We start from the raw sequence: 18,470 nt of genomic DNA, 5'->3' as shown, positions 1-18,470 counted from the left end.
AGATCCTTCATAAAAACATCTCTGCTTTTCAGTTTTTTAGTAAAGAATTGTGATTAGGTGGTGAGTTTTTAAGAGATAAACAGTAAATATCCACTAGTTTCTGATGGGATAGTTTGGGCAATTAGAAGGTATGATTAAAGAACCTTTAGGAGATGCAAAAGTATTTTGGCTTTCTTCATAGTTCTTATATCATGGAAAGGGAGAACCACTCATGAAAACAGAAGGCCTGCGTGACATGAAGTCTGAACCAGTGGAATTTGGAAGCACAAGTCACCTCGTGTTTTTTTTTTAAGTGAACTCAGATACAGCCAGGAGTTGGGTGAAAGACTTTCAAGAAGCATTCAAGAATTCTTCCCATATTTTGAATTTTGCAATAAAAATGATTTCTGATGTTTTCATATATTTTCCCCATTCATAATAAAAGCACTGACATGACACAGGACTTCACTGCAGCTGGAAACCTTTAATGTTAGCAAGCAGCTGTCCAGAGCTATACAAGTGTAGCTGCTTCTAGTTCTCACATACGCTCACATATACTTCTCTCCACATTTCACATACCAAATGCCATTCAGCAAGATTTTCCTCATCCACAAGGAGAAAGTAAATTTATAAAGCAAGGAATTGTGAAAGTGTCTTCAGATCCTAAGAAACCACTGATTCCAGATTGCCTCTGGGAAAACACTGAGCCCTTTTGATTGAGATGGCACTGCTTAACAGCTCTGTTTTTACAGCTTTTTTTTATCTGCTGCTTAATAGCTCAGTTTTTACAGATTTTTATCTGCTGTTTTACCTTCCTAGATTTTCACAGCAGTAACAGCATACTGCCTGAAATACTGCAGAGAGAAATAAGGGAGTATGATAATATCAGTAAGTCAGGTTTACCATTTGCTACACTGCAAATTATCCCATCTTCACTTAAATTCATTTAATACTATAAGCTATAATGGTTAGAGACACAATGTAGACATTACAGCTTCTATTAGCTGTTTCTAGTGTAATTATCTACATTATTTTTCATTTGCCAACTTGCATACATTACTACATGAAATACTCTATAAGCTTTAGAGGTATAGAAATGAGAACAAAAAGATACCAATGTGCTCAGGGAAATTCTGTTATTGTTTTGAAATTACAGGCTTGATTACTTTTGTTGCTTTATCAGAGACTTCATTTTTATTAACTCATTTAAATAATTAGTAGGAGGCACAACAAAAGATCCTGAAACAACTGGAACTAGATGATCCTTAAGGATCCTTCTGACCCAAGCCATTCCATGACTCTATGACTTATCCCATCTCAGCTGTTGGACTAGGGCATTTCCCTGTAGCTAAGGCTGTTCATAAGTTGGCTGTCTAGAATAAGAAAAAAAAACACAAAACGCTTTATTTTTCCAGTGATGTTTGTGCTGTATAACTACAACTGTTTCACAAAATCCACTTAATGCACTCTCAGGAAGTATTGTAACCTCTGAAAATGGGAATGGTAGAGCTAGAGAGCAACAATAGAGAAGCCACTAGAGGCCCTCCTTCCCACGACTAGAATGCATTAGGCAAAAGCAAACTGCAAGCAGCAATCTTCTTGGCTGAAAAGATTGGGAATTTAGTCCAAATGTGGAAATGACAAGTTTGTAATAGATGTTAGATAATTAATGCCACTGCTGTAATGGCATATTGTATTAGCTGCCCACTCGGTGATATTGTAATCACAGGGGAAGGGATGTAGGAAGAGGAAGGAAGACTCACCAAAGCTCCTCACACAAGGCTCCCTCTGTACTGTCACAGTGATTATCCCTCACCGTGCCATCTTCAGCAGGAAATTCAGGCTTATTCAAGTAACACAAAAGGAAACCTTTTCCTTTCTGTTGACTAGTGTGATATTTGAGAGACGCTTACTGAAGCTAGCTTCCCACGAGCAACTCTTCCAGGTCTCATATCACACACAAATGTGCTTTGCTGTGCTCTATGTGTGTTTACAGTGTAAAACTCCCACAAAATCAGTCATCCAGGTTGTTTTCTTTATTGAACTCAGGAAACAGAATCCAGTTTAGAGGACTGCTAACTTACAAACACTAAGCTGGTAGTCTTTGACTCTGGCTTTTGCCTTTTTCTTGTGGAAAATCTCTTATCTACATCTCATGGCTGTGTTTGTGTTTGATCAAAAATCATCATGCGCTTACTGGGATGAGCTGCCATATTGAACATGCAGACATAGACAAAATTGCCTTATCTTCTGAAACAAGTAAACTGAAATACTGGCATTTCAGTCAGATTCTTTTATCAGAAGAGAGAATGCCTGAAATCAGTTACTTCAGCTGGAGTTTAACAGTCTTTCAAATATGAACATGACTGCTCTGAAATAGCTATGTCACAAGTTAACAAGTTATTAGCTGTGATCATTTTGTGGCAACTACTTGGCACCAAAGACCAAGACCTCATCTTCCCACATTTGCATGTCCTGGCTTGGATTTCTAGCAGAATGACAATGGCCACATTGTGTTAAATGCGTTAGGTCAGGTGCAAATGCGAGTGTTAGCTTGAAAACAAATATACAAAACAGAGCACAAAACACAACTTGTTAACATAAATGAAAGTCAATATTTATGTTAAAAATACTTTTGGTGAGAGAAAGAGGAACTGGATATGGGACAAGTTGAGAAGTAAATGTAACATACCTGTAAAATTCAGCAGGTACAGCTCTCAACAGTTTTCTGACCGGGTATCTGAAAGCAAATGAGCTGAATCCCATGCCATGGGGGCCATACTGGGGGGGTACATCATTTAGCAGAGCAGAGAGAGTGGAAAAGAAATAACCACAATGGCTTCTGTCTCTCTCCTGCATTTAGCATCTGGGATCATCAAGCAAGAGAGAGACTGTGCTGCTGCTTGATTAATGTTACTGAGCTGCAGATGCCAACTGAATGAACTTCACACATAATGTACAAGGCCTGGCAGGTCTAGATGAGAGCAAAGATGGAAAACTTTGTCTGCTGGAGGGATCAGGAACAATGAAGTATGCCATATTATTGTTTAGTTTTATAAGGATATCAACATGAAAAACAGTTGAAATAAGACACAAAAGATATCTTTAAAAGTCTAATCAAGCTTCAACTCCCTGCAAAGGATAAATGGACTCATTAACATCTCAGAAGTTTGTCTTGCTCACAGGCCAATTAACTTACAATAATACCATCCTCCTGGTATTTCAGACTCCACTGATAATCTTAATAGGCAGATAGTGTTTAACAAATGCTTCTACATGTCAAAGTTAAGGTTTCTCTTAAGGTTCCTACACAAATTAAAATGTAAAGTGAACAACTGCCAGTGCAAAAGGATCTGGGGGTGCTGACTGACAGCAGCTGAACATGAGCCAGCATGTGCCCAGGTGGCCAAGAAGACAACAGCATCCTGGCCTTTATCAGCACTAGCGTTGTCAGGAGGGCCAGGGCAGTGATCAAACCCTTGCACTGGGCACTGGTGAAACCACACCTCGAATCCTGTGTTCAGCTCTGGGTCCCTCCCTACAAGAGAGACTGGAGCAGGGCCAGAGAAGGGCAACAGAGCTGGTGCAGGGCCTGCAGCCCCAGTGTGATGGGGAACGGCTGAGGGACCTGGGGGGTTTAGTCTGGAGAAGAGAAGGGTCAGGGGGGACCTTATCGCTCCCTACAACTGCCTGACAGGAGGTTGTAGTGAGACGGGGTCTGTTTCTTCTCCCAAGGAACAAGCAGAAAGAACAAGAGGAAACAGTCTCAAGTTGTGCTCCAGGAACCAGTCTGAGTTGATAATTTCTCCTGTAAATTCTAAATGGTGAAGACTCTTACATTACTGGATTTCTTTGGAACCACAAAGAGATTATTTTATGACAAATCAGGCACAGTTAAAAGCAGCAAAATGTCTATAATTTACACACAGTACCCATTTCTGTGCTTTCTGATGTATTAGCACTGACATTTAACCACAGCAATATTTCACAATCCTTTTTTTATTATACTCATTTCTCAAGAAGTGTGGAAGCTAGATAGATCATAAAAGGATCCGTGTTAATTTAGTTACCCGATTGATGGACACTACAGACACACACAAAGAAATGGTTGTTGCTTCCAGTTTCCACCAGTATTACAGGTGCAGGCTTTACTTCTAAATAAAGGAAGTCAGTCTTAACATCTTCAAATTATTTGAACAGGAAATACCACCATATATAAATTTAACAAAATGGAATGTGAAATAAGGCTGTCAAGAGTTATTAACAGGTGACAATATACTTGTCCTATGAATCCAGGCATCCTTTCAGAGCCTTTCTGTGCCCATGATGGACCTGTGTATCATTTCAGAAGGGTAAGAAATAGATTCCAATCACCAAGAGATATAAGTTGTGGCATGTTAGCCATACCAACTGCCTTGCTGCTTTCTGTAATTATGGCAGCTGTGTGGTCAATCCATAAGACCCACAAACAATATTTCCAGCTGGTGTCACTATACAGCTGACACTGTTAAAAGGACCAATAACAGCTCTTTCTGGGTTTTAATAAATCCAGAACTAATTCATACCTATACACAGTACCTTCCACCCTCATCACAGATACACTAAAATCCACAACGCCTGGAACCTCTGCAGAACTGCCTATTATATGAATGCTTGCAATCAAAATATCCTACTCCAGACCAAACAAAGTCCATTTCCTGAACCTTCATAAAGTTACACTGTAAGGCTTTCTCCCCTGACATCCCAGTTTTACCTTCTGGAAGGGTCATATAATATTTATGTAAACAGGTGCTCTGTTTGCTATATGCATATTACATTCAGACAACACTTGCTTCCTGAAATTAGCTTACTCAGTTTACAACCATCAACAGTAAGAGCAACATCTTCCAGCTAAGTGCTTGAATAGGGGTAGTCATCCAGGCTTGCAGGGAGCATGCCACATATAGTGGGAGTGCCACTGGAGTTGTGTACCCTAAAACATTTGCAGACCCATGCACTCTCCTATGATGGCAAAGACTTAAATTGCAAAGCTCCCCCATTTTCTGCTCGGCTCTCCCTGAAGATGTAGAAAGGTCCTTGCAGCAGAACTACAGGTTCAGCCAGAAACATGTTTAAAAAACATGGAATTAGGCTTTTTATGCACTGAGAAAATAAAAATAGCCATCTGGAAGTGGATCTTTGCAAGCCAATTTGACAGTAGGTTATTTTTGTTCCTTTTTTCCCCAAGCGAGGAAGTTAATATAAAATAATTTAACTTTTGAGAGTTCATAGATGTTCACACATAACATTACTTGACAGGTATTACACCAGGTTCCTAATCCACTCACATTACTCCTCTGCACAGTCCACAGAAGGGATGACAATAGCAAGATTAATTTTTATGCCTAATATTGCTTAATGTCTCTTTTGGCACCTCTGGGACACATAAATCACTATGAATTTCTGTATAAAGATAAACGAGGTATACTGAAATTAAGTAAACCAGAAATTATAAGAATATTCTGACATGAATTGCTGATTTATGCACAATACTGCAGGGGTTTTGTTGCTGATCATTAGAAGTGCAAACTCTAAATAAATAAGTAACTATGAAATTAAAATCTTCTTTACCTGTTTAAATATTTACTTTTCTGCAAACTTATCTCAATATTTTATTCACATAACCCCTCCTGTAATTTTCATCCTAATTAGTATTGCACAAAGATATTTTCTTGTGAATTTAAACTCTTGCAATGGAGATTATATACAAAGAAGGCCAACTATAGAATAAATTGTTCGCTGCTCCTCAGGCTCCTGTTCACGGTTGTAGTGAATCTGCAGGTTTTGTTACAGAACTGAGGAGGTGACTGTGCCTCGGGTCAGATTTTCTAGTTCCCTGACAATACCATCATGCCTTTTTAGGCATTTTACCAGTTTTGTGCCCAGGCTCATCCTAGGTTTCCCAAGCAATTCTTTCTCAAGTGTATTCTGCAATGTTCTCCATTCTGCATGCTCTGCATCCTGCATATGCAAAGGTTTCCCTGAATACACTTTGAGGGTATCTCTGTGCTACTTTTGCCCACAGCCAGCTACTGGTAAGCAGGCTACGTATGATGGGACACATATATAGCAGTACCTAAACCAAAAGCACATTTACTAATAGCAGGTTTGTTTTAGAACATCACAATAGAATGAAAATCATTACAGCAAGTTACAAATGCTGTAAAAGGATCAGCCACCCCTCTTCTCAGGTAAGCAGAGCAGCTGATCAAGAACTGTTCTATCCTCCTACTTATTCTGTTAAAAATCACAGACTCAAATACAAAATGTTCATAAAAGTGAAACAACACCTATGAAGCTGAATTTCAAAAGGCGTCCTCAATGCTATCTTTAAAGTATCACAGGTAAATAAAGGTTTTCACTTCTTTTTTTGGTCATGATTTGTCAAATCATTGTATTTTTTTTTTGGTTAAGGTTTTGAATTATACCCCGATTAGACCAGATTTTTTTTTCACAAACTTGAGAAATCAAGGTTGTGACATTCATTTCCTTCATGCACTGTGACAGTTCTTTGCTGTCAATGACATTAATTTCCCACCCAGCAACTTTCCTCTCTTCAGGAAGCAAGACTACAGATTCCAGGGGTGTGTTTGCATTTTCATTTTCTAAACAGAACCCCATAAAGACTACAGATAGTGAATGAATATGACTGAATGGAAATCTTGCTCTGTTAACTTCTGTCCATTTCTGGGTCTCAGGAAGAAGAGAGAGAGAACACAGAGCAGGAGCAGGAGATGTAACTGCCAAGCAAATACCACACAGCAGTGAGGTTAACATTGTCTTTAGCCACATGAACTAATGCCTTTAAGAATGACCGAAGCCCAGCTGTACCGTTAACAAATCTATCTTGTTCTGGCATATGTGAAAGGCCAGAAAAGCCAGTGGTTGAATTAGGAAATGGTCCAATAAGCCACAAAATCTTTTGACTTGGAAAGTTACGGGAACTAGTTGAAATCTCAAAGAGGAGCCCTGGAACAAGCAGCACCCAGACTACAGCCTGGGCTTTGCCTATAAGAGCAGAGATCCCTGGGGAGCTGTCTCAGAATCCAGGGTCTGCTGAAGAGTGGAAGAACTGAAACTAAATCTGTGAAAGCACAAAAATGATATACAAAAAGAAGTACAAGATTTTTGTTTTTACCTTTGTGCTAGGGAAGGTTTGAATACAGCAAAAAGTTTGGCTTTTAGGGGCTTAAGCACTGTGTCATTGCTGTAGCTGAACAGTTATAATCTGCCTTATGTCTCTAAAATCAAAAAGAAAGTAGGAAGAATAAGTATTATGGCATAAAATGCCTCTGCTTAGATAATTACCTTAGTCTGGTAACGATCCCTCAGTAATTTACACAGTAATTTTTATGCCTTATCATATGATCCTGAGTTGTGCTCTTGGCTACCTTGGCACAGCTGTTACCAGCAGCTGGTCACTAAGCTTTAGATTCATTTCAGTGTCACTGTGCTCATCCTGTTTTTATCTTCTGTCACTAGCCACATGCTCTCCTGGCTCCGCCTTATTATTTAAAGGAAGCAATATGACTCCCCTTAAAGACATGACAGCAGTCCTTTTCTGGAGAAAAATGATGACATTTTACTGCCCAAGCTTTTTATAGCATCAGATTACATTGCTTCAGAGACTGCTTTTTATAGCTGTTTCCTTTAACAGAACTTTCAATGTAAATGTTTAGGAAAAGTATAAGAACAGTAAAGAGAGGAAATTTGAAGGGCAAAATCCCACAATGACTTATTTTGATCACCATATCTCACCAGAGCATGGTGCACATATAACAAATCCTAGCCCCTCTTGTAAATCGGCCTTCAGTGAGGCAAAAAGCCATCAGTTCTCCAATACTAATGTTTTATTACTTACTGGTTGTTTTTATTCTCAAGAAGTCAATTTTTTAACTGGTATACATTTGGTTTGGATAACTGTACCAGTAGAAAAAAAAAAGACAAAAACTGCCCTAAAAATACAGGTACATAGTCATTCCAAAATAAGGACAACTTACTTTGCAAAGATGATTCATGTAATGTTGTTTTATTGCCTCTTACTTGAAAGTTCCTGTGACACAAAGGCCTATCAGCAGGTGAATGTTACCATATAATCAGCATGGTAGCATGGCCTAGGCCACTTCCTGAAAAAGCTTCAAGAAGCAGCTTTCATTCTCTTGTTCATTAAAATTTTGATCACATTAGCAAGGATTTGTTGGTAACTGCTGATATGCAATAAGATATATGTCTGTTAGGGCTTTTAAATGCTTTGGATGTAGAGTCCATTGTGCCTAATCAGACTGGCATTGCCCACTGTTGGAAAGTGTTGTATGATTTACTACTTTGCCCACGCACTCTCATCTGATTAAATCCCTCTTTCCTTGCTGCTGGGAAGCAGAATTGGTAGCAATGAAGCATCTTTAACATTCTGCATAGTACACAGCTCTAGAGCCCTTGGAATATATTAAGTTCAAATCTTGGTTTAAAAAGGTCTGTAAATTTGATTTTACTTGGCTGCAAACCGGCAGCCTGAAAATGAGCAAATAAAATATTACAGCTGATGTGGAAGAAAATTAAACGTCCACTTACCAATGTACTTCAGTCTAAGGTGAAGCTTGATTGTGAAGTAAGAGCATGAGTCAATGATGCATTCGTACCTTATCTGCAGAGAGCTCGTGAGCCTAGGAAGTCCGCCACTAGTAACCTAGTGACTATGTGATACAGTACTTGAGCAAGTGACATACAGTCACTTCAAATAAAGCTTTCTACACCCGTAGGGTGACTGGAAATTCTTAGACAGTACGAACTTCTCCTGATGTGAATTGTAACATGATTAATATGCCTAGTAACAACTCATTAGTTTTCAGAAGGAATGAAACTGAATAACTGCAGTAGTAGCAGTAACCTGCCACTAAAATGCGCCTCTCTATTTGAGGTCAAAGAAAGGCTGACTAGAAATAACTGAATAATAAGATTACAAAATTATAATAAATAATAAATAAATAATAATAAATAAATGAATAACATTAAAAATAATAACATTATCTGAGGGAAAAAAAACATTCAACTCAGATATGGATGGAATATGGTCAGCAAAACATGTGAGTCTTAAGGTCATATTTCAAATCATCTTGCTGGGTTTGAAAAACAGAGATTTCATTGTGTATGTAGGTGTACCTGAAGTATGATGCACATTACTCAGGAATACATGTGTCAGGACAGATGATGTATTAACAGTTAGCAATTCTACTGTTCCTATTCATTTGTCTAAGCCTTAATAGTGTGACCACTAAATGGAAGCACTTTGGACTGAATTGTTATATGCTAATTTGACTGCATCAGAAACTACTCACCCTAATACTATGATGTGGATAGCTAATGCCAGCAGTGAGATATGGGGCCAGAAACAGTACATATAGCAGTCTGCTCACTGTGACTCACACACAGGAAAGAAAAGGGGTTAATTTGATTTATGAAATTAAACTTTTTCAGATATTTCAGGGGAAATGTTAGAGTTTTTCAGGGATTATGTTGTTATGTAAGAAAGGCCATCCATTTATTCCAGTATTCTGCATTTTTCAAAGCATGTTCACAATAAAGGAAGTAAGAAAGAATGAAAGATAGGTATTGTCTTTTGTGACAGCAGGGGAAGTCAATTAATTATACTTTTCAAACCTCCTTACATCAGTGCATCCAAGCTACCTAAGACAAAATGAAACTCCTTTAAAGCAAGGCTACCATCTGAAATGAGTTCCTCACTCAACAAATTGCTCCTTGCTTAAACTTAGCATGATGTCAGTTCTATTCATTAACATAGATTTTTTTTCTGGTTTTTGTTCCCTGCAAAACCAGCATGTAAACTGGAATCTCTGCCAGCTTGTCCATCACCGATGGGAATAATTGTTTCAAGAAAACATTTGTACTGTAGTGTCTTTATTGGTCATCATTTGCAAGCTGAGAAGAACTCACTGTAGCTCTGAATCTCAAGATTCAGAGGCATAAAATGGCCTTGTTTGAGAGCTGGTGAGACAAGCAGTCTGGATCCCTGTGGCACAGTCAGGGCAGAAGCCCACAGAACTGCAGAATCCCAAACGTGTTTGTGTTGGAAGGGACCTTAAAGCTCATCCAGTTCCAACCCCTGCCACGGGCAGGGACACCTTCCACTAGAGCAGTTTGCTCCAAGCCCCTGTGTCCAACCTGGCCTTGAACGCTGCCAGGGATGGGGCAGCCACAGCTTCTCTGGGCACCCTGTGCCAGCGCCTCAGCACCCTCACAGGGAAGAACTTCTTCCTTATATCTAATCTAAATTTACCCATACTGCCGTTTGAGACTCAGGTTTACAGATAACACTTTGACAGATCTAATGCATATGCTTGTGAATGCAAGATATCAAAATGCCACTGTCCTTCCATTCCCAACCTTAGCCACCTCTTTCTATAGCCAGTACTAAAATAATTCCGTGACATTAAAAAGGTGCTGCTTATTGGAAGGAATAATGCATTTCATATTCCATCAGGAATGAACTCAAAATGAGAAGCTGATCTCCACATGAGCTGTCAAAGCCAGGAACAGTAACACGAACTCCCAGCAAGGGGCACTGTTTCGCTACATGTCCCTTACCACCTGTTTCCCGCTTAAAAAAATGTTATTGTACAACTCATGCATTTAACGTGAAACATAGAACCACACGCATCTCGCAAAGATGTTGAACTTTTGTCACTTTTAGGTGAAGATAATCACTCTCATTAAAATTATTTCTGCTTACTGTATTCCTTAGTCAAAGTCCTGTCAAATACACTACTAAATTAAGATAGAGTTTTGAAAAATGAGATGGAATTTCCTTATTTACAAATGTTTGGATACTTCAGAGAGAAACAGAGGTGTATATATCAAGGATTAAATATATAAAGGATAAAAACTGGCATCAAATTTGTGGGGGACATTGGGAGGTGTTTGGAGACAGGATTCAATTTAAAGGGTGCTCAATGCAAGGAAGTAAGAAATCTTTTGTATATTAAACAAAAACAAAATTAGGAGACATTCAGCAGGTCCTGCTTTGGGGAGTCTAAAAACAAGAGTAAGTACAAATACAAACCAGTGTGCTACCAGGGAAAAGAATTTCTTTGGAGATTTTGGTCTTTTCCAAGACTTTCCCAAGGAGAAAAAAAACTGTGTTTATTAAAATGACAGTTTTTCCAAGAAGGCAATTATAAAAATTAAAAGCAAGGCATATTTCAAACAATCTATTGCAAACAAACTATCAGTACTAGGTTTGGTATGTTTTGTCTCAAAAATACCTGAGTACTGAAACCTTGCCAACGTGCAGACATTCTTTCCAAATAAGAGCACCTGCTGCAAAGAGGCAGCACAACTGAACTCAACAAACTTTCAGGCAGAACAAGGCTGTTAGCAAGAGCACACCACTTGCTTTTGAGGGGATGAAGTCTTACTTCACATTTTTCCTACCTTGCATTATCTCCAAGGTTGTGGCTAGTACACTCAGATCTAACCTTTACAGCAATAGTTACAGATAAACATCCTCTTGAGAACTTCAGCAGTTTCTGAAGAATGTGGTTCTTACTTCTATGCTACAATTTCTTCCTTTCTTTATGATTTTTCCTATCTGCTTTTCATGTACTTTTTGTAATGATATTTGTAGTAAAGCACTAGATAAGGACTTACTTATCTGGGTGTCTTGTTTAATGAATTTGAGAATTTGGGACTCTGAAGAATAAATGAGGTCAGGCTGAATGGGGCCTTGGGCGACATGATCTAGTGTGAAGTGTCCCTGCCCATGGCAGGGTTTGGAACTGTATGATCTTAAGGTCCTTTCCAACCCAAACCACTCCATGACTTCATGTTAAACTGTTCAGAGTGCTTCTCCAGCAGTTAAATGCTGCAGACTTCAGAGATACTTGCCCAGATGTCAGCTTACTTTCTCAGCATTTGAAATATTTTAATCTTTCTAAGCATATTGCTTTTGAAACAAGGAAGACGCAGTAAGCAAAATGACTGCCCTCTTACCTCTGTCAGTTTCAGTAGCCACACAGTGTCCTGCAGGTTTTTTAGTTCTGGACAGCAAGGGAGTGATGCAGTCATATAACCCTTTGCAAAGACATAGTGCAGAAGTAATGTTAGACAGTTTCTTTGTCACCACTTCTAACATACCTCATAAGGGCTGTAGAGCACACCCTTCCCTACTCTGCTTTTGCTGTGATGTGGAGCTATACTACCGCTAGTTATCTAGCTGCCTGTAAGGCCTCTTTGCTACCTCCTCTGAGCATGTTTTTACACAATTTTCCAAGTCAGGCTAGAAAAGAAGGCCATGTGTTGGATGGATATAATTTCTTGTGCAAAGAGACATTATAGTTCAGTTACTTCTGTCTGTAATCCCATGGTGTGGTCACAGGTGAAGTGACAACTAGGCAGCCTGGAAAGGATACAGAAAGAAGCAGCTTTTAAAGCTTTTCAAATGGTCAAAACTTGGTCAGGTCTGGGCCTGAAAGATAGACTGGGTGAGGAAGCAGAAGGCTGTGGCTACTTTGTACAAGAGAAAATTACTTTTTTATGGGTTCTTCTCTTTCTTTATCTTCTTTCTATTTTTAGCATTATGGAAGTCTTAGTCTGGATTTCAGACATCTTCACAATTTAGGATGTTCACATAAGGAGGTTGTTTTTTGTTTTTTGTTTTTCTTAATTGCAAGAAGAAGCTTCCATACTAGATGCAGTCAGGAATTCTTTCATGGTTTCAAGGTTATAGCAACCCTTACAAGAGCTATTTCTGAAGTGTGTTCAGATTTAGGGTATGCTGCAGAAGTACTGTCACAAGCCAATGTAAGGGCATGCTGTTACTATGATTAAGGTACAGTAAGTTACACATGAAAAAGAATGCTCCTTTTTTTTTTTAGTTTACTTTTATAGCTCTCTTTACTACATAAACTCAAAGGAATGAAAATGTGCTGTATACTTTCTTATGCTCAACTCTATCCAAATTCCAGACAATGTTTAAAAGAAAACTTCAAAATTTGCAGGAGGAAATATGTTGCTTCTCAACCATTTCTTCATTTAATATGCTCAGAGACATAGCATGATGTGAATTTGTGATGCACTTTAACTTAGCAACTGCTCCTCATGAGGATTTACACAGCATCTCAGCTCCTGCATGCATGCCTGTACATTTTCAGGAAGACTGTAATGTGTTTTTCACTGCAAATGGATTGCCTGGGATAAATACATGACTCTTATTTTGTAGGCACAGAAGTTCAATAACAGTCTCTACAGAATCTCTCCATAAAATATGACAATAAATAACAGTTTAACCTCTAATCTATATTAACAGGCTACCTTTATTTATTGTTTGAAGTCTGTAAAGATAAAGACAGGTAATCCAAAAGGAGCAGTCACAATACGAGCTAATGACCTTCTTTTACAAGAATGTAGATACCACTGGGCAAAAACCATTTCAGCTTCAGCATCATGCAAAGTGCTATTTTGCAAAGAAACACTGTGTGTTAGTTGTTGAAACTTTTTTGTGCATTCCCCGAAACAAATTACACTATTCTGCATATTTTCTTTCCTGTGCAGTAAATAAAGTCTTCCATGTTGACAATGCTAATATTATATTTTTAAATATACTTGCATTTGTTTTTTTGTCATTTTTTATTGCATTGTATAAATCCCAGAGCAGAGATCCACTAAGCCCACTTTGAGAAAGCCCCGTTTCTTGGGATAGCACCATGCAGTGACACAGGTGATCATATGGCGTTTCAATATCGTTTACTGGCTGAATCTATGGGAAAGTTATTTCAATAAGAACTGTTGCTATAAGTTTGGAGTACAAGTCAGAAAGGCTATTTTTAAGTGATTTTATTTTTTAGTTGAATTATTTCATTCAAATCATTTTCAAGGGTGACAATTCCTAACGCAAAGTAATCTTAAGCTGTTTTAGTCTAATTAGTACTTTAAATCTACCATGGAAAGGATGGGAAAGGAGGGAGGCAAGGAAATCATTTTATTACTAGTTGAAATTCTGGGCTTTAGCAAAGCTACTGTGGCACTGGGGGGACAGAGTAAGAAATGACTGTCAAACATTTATTTTTAAGGAAGAGTTATGGAAATTGGTGCTCTAAATAATACATGTTTTCTAATGTATGGAGATATGTATGTAATTAGGTTGGCTTTACTTACTTTTACATTTTAGTGACGCATGAGACAGCTGGAAATTCTCATCAATCTTAAGCCACATACCTAGAAACAAGAAGTTACTTTTTATTTACAGGAATATTGATCCACATCTGCTAGTTATTCAATTTGTTCTCTAAAAAGACATCCTCCTGCTTAAGGGTACCTTAAAAGCTCATTAATTTAATTTAATAGTCTCATTTTTCACTAAATGAAAGAATCAATTTCTAGATAATTTTTAAAGATGTTTTTCTTCCTCTTCTTACTTTATGAAGCTTATTTTTAACACAAACAGCAAAAATTTATCATACTTGTAAGCAACTGAGAAGGCAGTCTCATAAGGTTCATCAGAATTGTATTAATGTGAGAGGAGTTTCCTGAAAGTACTGAACATAAATTCTAGTATAGTCTGTCTTATCTTAGGGTAGGAAATATGAAAAGAAAGGCAGAATAGAAGATTTTCATTTTCTTTTCAATTACTCAAGGAGTCTGACACCAGTTCGGTAAATGTACAGAGTGTGTTTTTCAGACTCAGTCTGACTAGTAAGAAATCCTGACAGATCATCTCAGCACTCTGAGAAATTGCAGGGTCACTTTTTGAAAGCAAGGCCTTCGAAACACCTTGGCTTTCCAAAGTGGAGTCACTCCAAATTGCTGGTCTTTTCTCCCCCACTGCTGGCTTTGCAATTTAGCTTTCTGTTTCTATCATTTTCAATATCTGCAGTATCCTGTTTACCTGAATAAATTCGATTACTTGGAACAATTATGTTGAGCATAATTCAAATCCTGAATTAAATGCAAATCTAGCACCAGAAAATGGATTAAGTAGTATGTTAAGATTTGAAATGTAAACACTGTGTCTTTTCTGCACATAAAGTTTAACTAAATACAGGAAATGGATACTTGTGAGGACGGACAAATTCAAAGTAGCGTTTGTATCTATAAGTGACTAACAAGTGCACCTTGAGAACAACATGGAGATTGAGCAGTGGTGCTTTTGGAGATAACATACAACTGCCTTTGTAAATACTTTCTTTCAATTTTTGGACAAATAGTCAAATGGAAGAACTTTAGAAGAAGGATGTCCTTTTTGCAGGGCCATCAATAGGGGTTTTAATATAACGATGTTTAACTTGTTTGTGGCTGAAACAGTAAAGCCTTTCGAATCAGTGGATTTACTGCAAGACTACTGCATTACTTCTTTGAATTCTGAAATGGAAGAAGAAGAGATTTCAAATCATAGCAGCAGCCAGATAAGTGGGACCTTAATTGTCATATATATGCAATATCAGTATGGTACAACTGTAAAGATTTATGGCTCCGTAGTCCTTTGTGCTAAGATGTAACTCAGAGTAATACACAAAGGCTGTAAACCGAAGACAGTGTGTCTCAATTTCTCCTCCATAATTATTGTTAGTTGCAGGGATAAAAACTGATGGTGCTATTTCCCTATTCTTTTAACAAGGAAAGGGTTTTTTTTTGGGGAAAACAATACTTTGTACATGGTCAAGGGAGTTCAAATGATTGTTTGCTGTTTATAAACATGGAAGACCATTCTGGTGTCATTTCATTGCAAGTACATAAATCCCATAAATATGGAAAATGTACCCATGAGGAAAAAAGAATCCTATTTCCTTTATGCCAAACAACTTGACACCTTTTGCCAGACAAAATTTTGGCATTCTAATGCTTCATATGATCATTATAAGGCCATGCTTTCCTTAAAGTAACCATTTATAGCAACATGTAAGTGAACATGTAGCAAAATATTTCTCCTGTATTAATCCATTTGTTTCATTGAAGATGAAAAGGAGTAACTGCAGGCAGACTTCAGTTGGCTTTGGTTACATACATCCAGTACATGCTTCCATTTGTCACAGTCTCATGACAATCGGAGATAAAAATAGAGTTGCTCAAACTATTGAGAATACATAACAGCAGGTCATGGCTAAATTCTGCTTTCCTCCAATTTAAAGTCAAAGGGAAACCCAGATTTGAATTTAAGTGCAAATTCAACTCTCTGAATTTAGCCCATGTTCCTTCTAAGCAATTCTGGCCAATATATTTTCTTTAATGATTCTTCACGAGCAGAAATAGATATAGAAATCAAAACTGACTCATGAAGTCCTAGGGAAGGCAAGATTTTGCTTATAACAATTCCGTTACAAGAATTCCCTGGTTACCACTGATATTCCCAAAAGTACTCAGGAGTTCTGCTCTGAGATATAAAAAGAGTTATACTGTTCTCAGCTCAACTCTTTCTCAAAGTTACTTATCTGACATTTTGGTTAAATTTGCAGCCCATAAGACAAACAAAAAGAATCCTGAGAAGTAACAAATATCAAGTAATACAGAATTGGACAAAAGCTTAATTCTCATTCAAGGTCATTCGAATTTTTCTGTTGCAGATAAAGATTATGACCTATTTCTTTATTTGAAATTAGTCCAAACCTTTAGCATATTCAGCGTATGCTACTAGGAAAGGTCACCTGCTCTCTGAGTCTCTGAGTAGATGGGGTTCTCTTGTAGCATAAGGAATGTTCCTAAGGCTGATCTCAAACCCAAATGATTTCAAAAGGGTGTCAACTGAAATCTGAAAATAAATATGAGCATGTGTTCAGGTTTCCACTTATTTACCATAGTACTGCCTGACCACATAACAGAAGAGCTTCTGCACACAAGCACTCATCCGCGATTTCCATCTGCATTCATTTGCTCTGCTGCACAACAGCACCAGTTCTGCTGCCACCCTGAGTGCGGCTGTGCACTGCAGCAGAAAGAGGGAAGACATACATTTCAGCAGAAGCAGTGCTGACTCTAACGTCTAGCTTGTAATTTTGTTCAGTAACACCTTTGTACATCAGAAATATGTGAAATATGGGGGGGTTGCCTGTTAGACAACAAGTAACATTCTGCTTTGCTAAGAACGCTTCCAAGTTATGACACAAAACCAAGTGAAAGGCACATTGGGAGCGTCACTAGTGTTAACGTAGTGGTGTCTGAGGGAGTGGGTAGAATCTAGCTGCAGAGCAGAGAGCAAAGCTAATTTTGTCTTGTTTCTCAGCAAAGTAAATTAGTCTTTACTGCCTCAGTGGGTTTTCAGTGCAAGGAACAGGGACACATTTCTTCATACAAAACACTCATCTTTTTCTGTTCAGCAACTGAAACAACCTTCGCAACATGACTGCTGTTTTATTTGACAAGATATTAGTCTGTTAGCTCCCACAGACTCATTACTAGTTCATGAGGGGTCATTGCAGTCCAATCTGGCTCTAAAGTCCACCTAAAATTAACCAGAATAGCTACAGACTATTTTTAATACTTATACATTTTTACAGAAAACACGTTAACCCATTCAACTGACATCCTTCAAGAAACGCAGGAACGTGCTCTGACCTGGCTTCATGCATTTATGTCTCTGCTTTGTGTTTATCCCATCCCTCCTCATGAAGTGGGCTCTGCTCGGTTCTCCCTTGGTTTTGGGAACTTCCAAAACTTGAAGCGAACTCTGAGAAGACACTGAACAGCACACAGCAAAACCTAAAAACCTGTCTATTCTATTTCATGCAGTACTAAATCTAGCGTGCTCTGAACCTCCCAGATTCAAGATACATCCTGTAGCATGCTAAAAGACCCTATTTATATATCAAAGCCCAGTTTTGCTGAGTTCAAAATATGATATGCTTTGAAAAGACTGAAAGGTATAAATTTGGCACTTATCAATGTACTAATAAGATTTCCTTAAAGGTAGATTAACTTCAAATGTCTTTATGACTAGCACACTGGTCTTTTCCTTTATTTGCTTTTGCTAGCAACCTTTTTGTCCTTTCAGGAGAGCACGTTTGTGCTTATTTACACAAAATAAAGATAGCTTGACTTCGTAAGTTTAGTATTTTGGGCAAGCAATAACATACCAGTCTGCTAGCCAGTCTTAGCAGGAAATAGTCCTAGTGCTGATCACAATGAGATGACTCGTGGTATCAGCTCATTTTGAGAAGTTTAGCAAACATGTTATCTCTAGTAACAGCTCTGATGTAATGTTTATAAGTTCAGTCTGTCCTGCTCCCCGTTGTTGGTGATACACTTGTTACCAAAACAACCTAAAACTTTTTTCTTCATCATGACCTTCAGAAGGTCACATACAGATGATGTCTCAACGTAACCTAATATTTGAAAAAAAATCCTTCATGCTGTCAAAATAATTAAAATTTTAACTCTTACTTATAATGAAGCTTAACTTTATACCGCAGAAAGTTTTTAACTGATAATCTTAATGTAAATAGGTTCTA

The 18,470-nt window shown here is 38.0% G+C and overlaps 1 protein-coding gene and 1 long non-coding RNA gene across 3 annotated transcripts in view; one reads left to right on the top strand and one right to left on the bottom strand.

Annotated features, from left to right (window-relative positions):
- The window catches only part of CUNH5orf58 (chromosome unknown C5orf58 homolog), a 71,290-nt gene that overhangs the window by 7,636 nt on the left and 45,184 nt on the right, over positions 1-18,470 (bottom strand). The window lies entirely within an intron of this gene.
- LOC134169018 (uncharacterized) overlaps positions 13,079-18,470 on the top strand; it is a 230,071-nt gene continuing 224,679 nt past the window's right edge. Inside the window, exon 1 of the long non-coding RNA XR_009966722.1 lies at positions 13,079-13,750. This is a non-coding gene — a long non-coding RNA (uncharacterized LOC134169018). The remainder of the gene's footprint in view (positions 13,751-18,470) is intronic.

The sequence above is a fragment of the Pezoporus occidentalis genome, unplaced genomic scaffold (assembly GCF_034315485.1).
Source record: "Pezoporus occidentalis ecotype Australia unplaced genomic scaffold, CSIRO_AGI_Poc_V1 ctg33, whole genome shotgun sequence".
Classification (NCBI taxonomy): domain Eukaryota; kingdom Metazoa; phylum Chordata; class Aves; order Psittaciformes; family Psittacidae; genus Pezoporus; species Pezoporus occidentalis.
The sequence above is the reverse complement of the archived record's forward strand: the minus strand, read 5'-3'. Positions and strand labels throughout refer to the sequence as shown.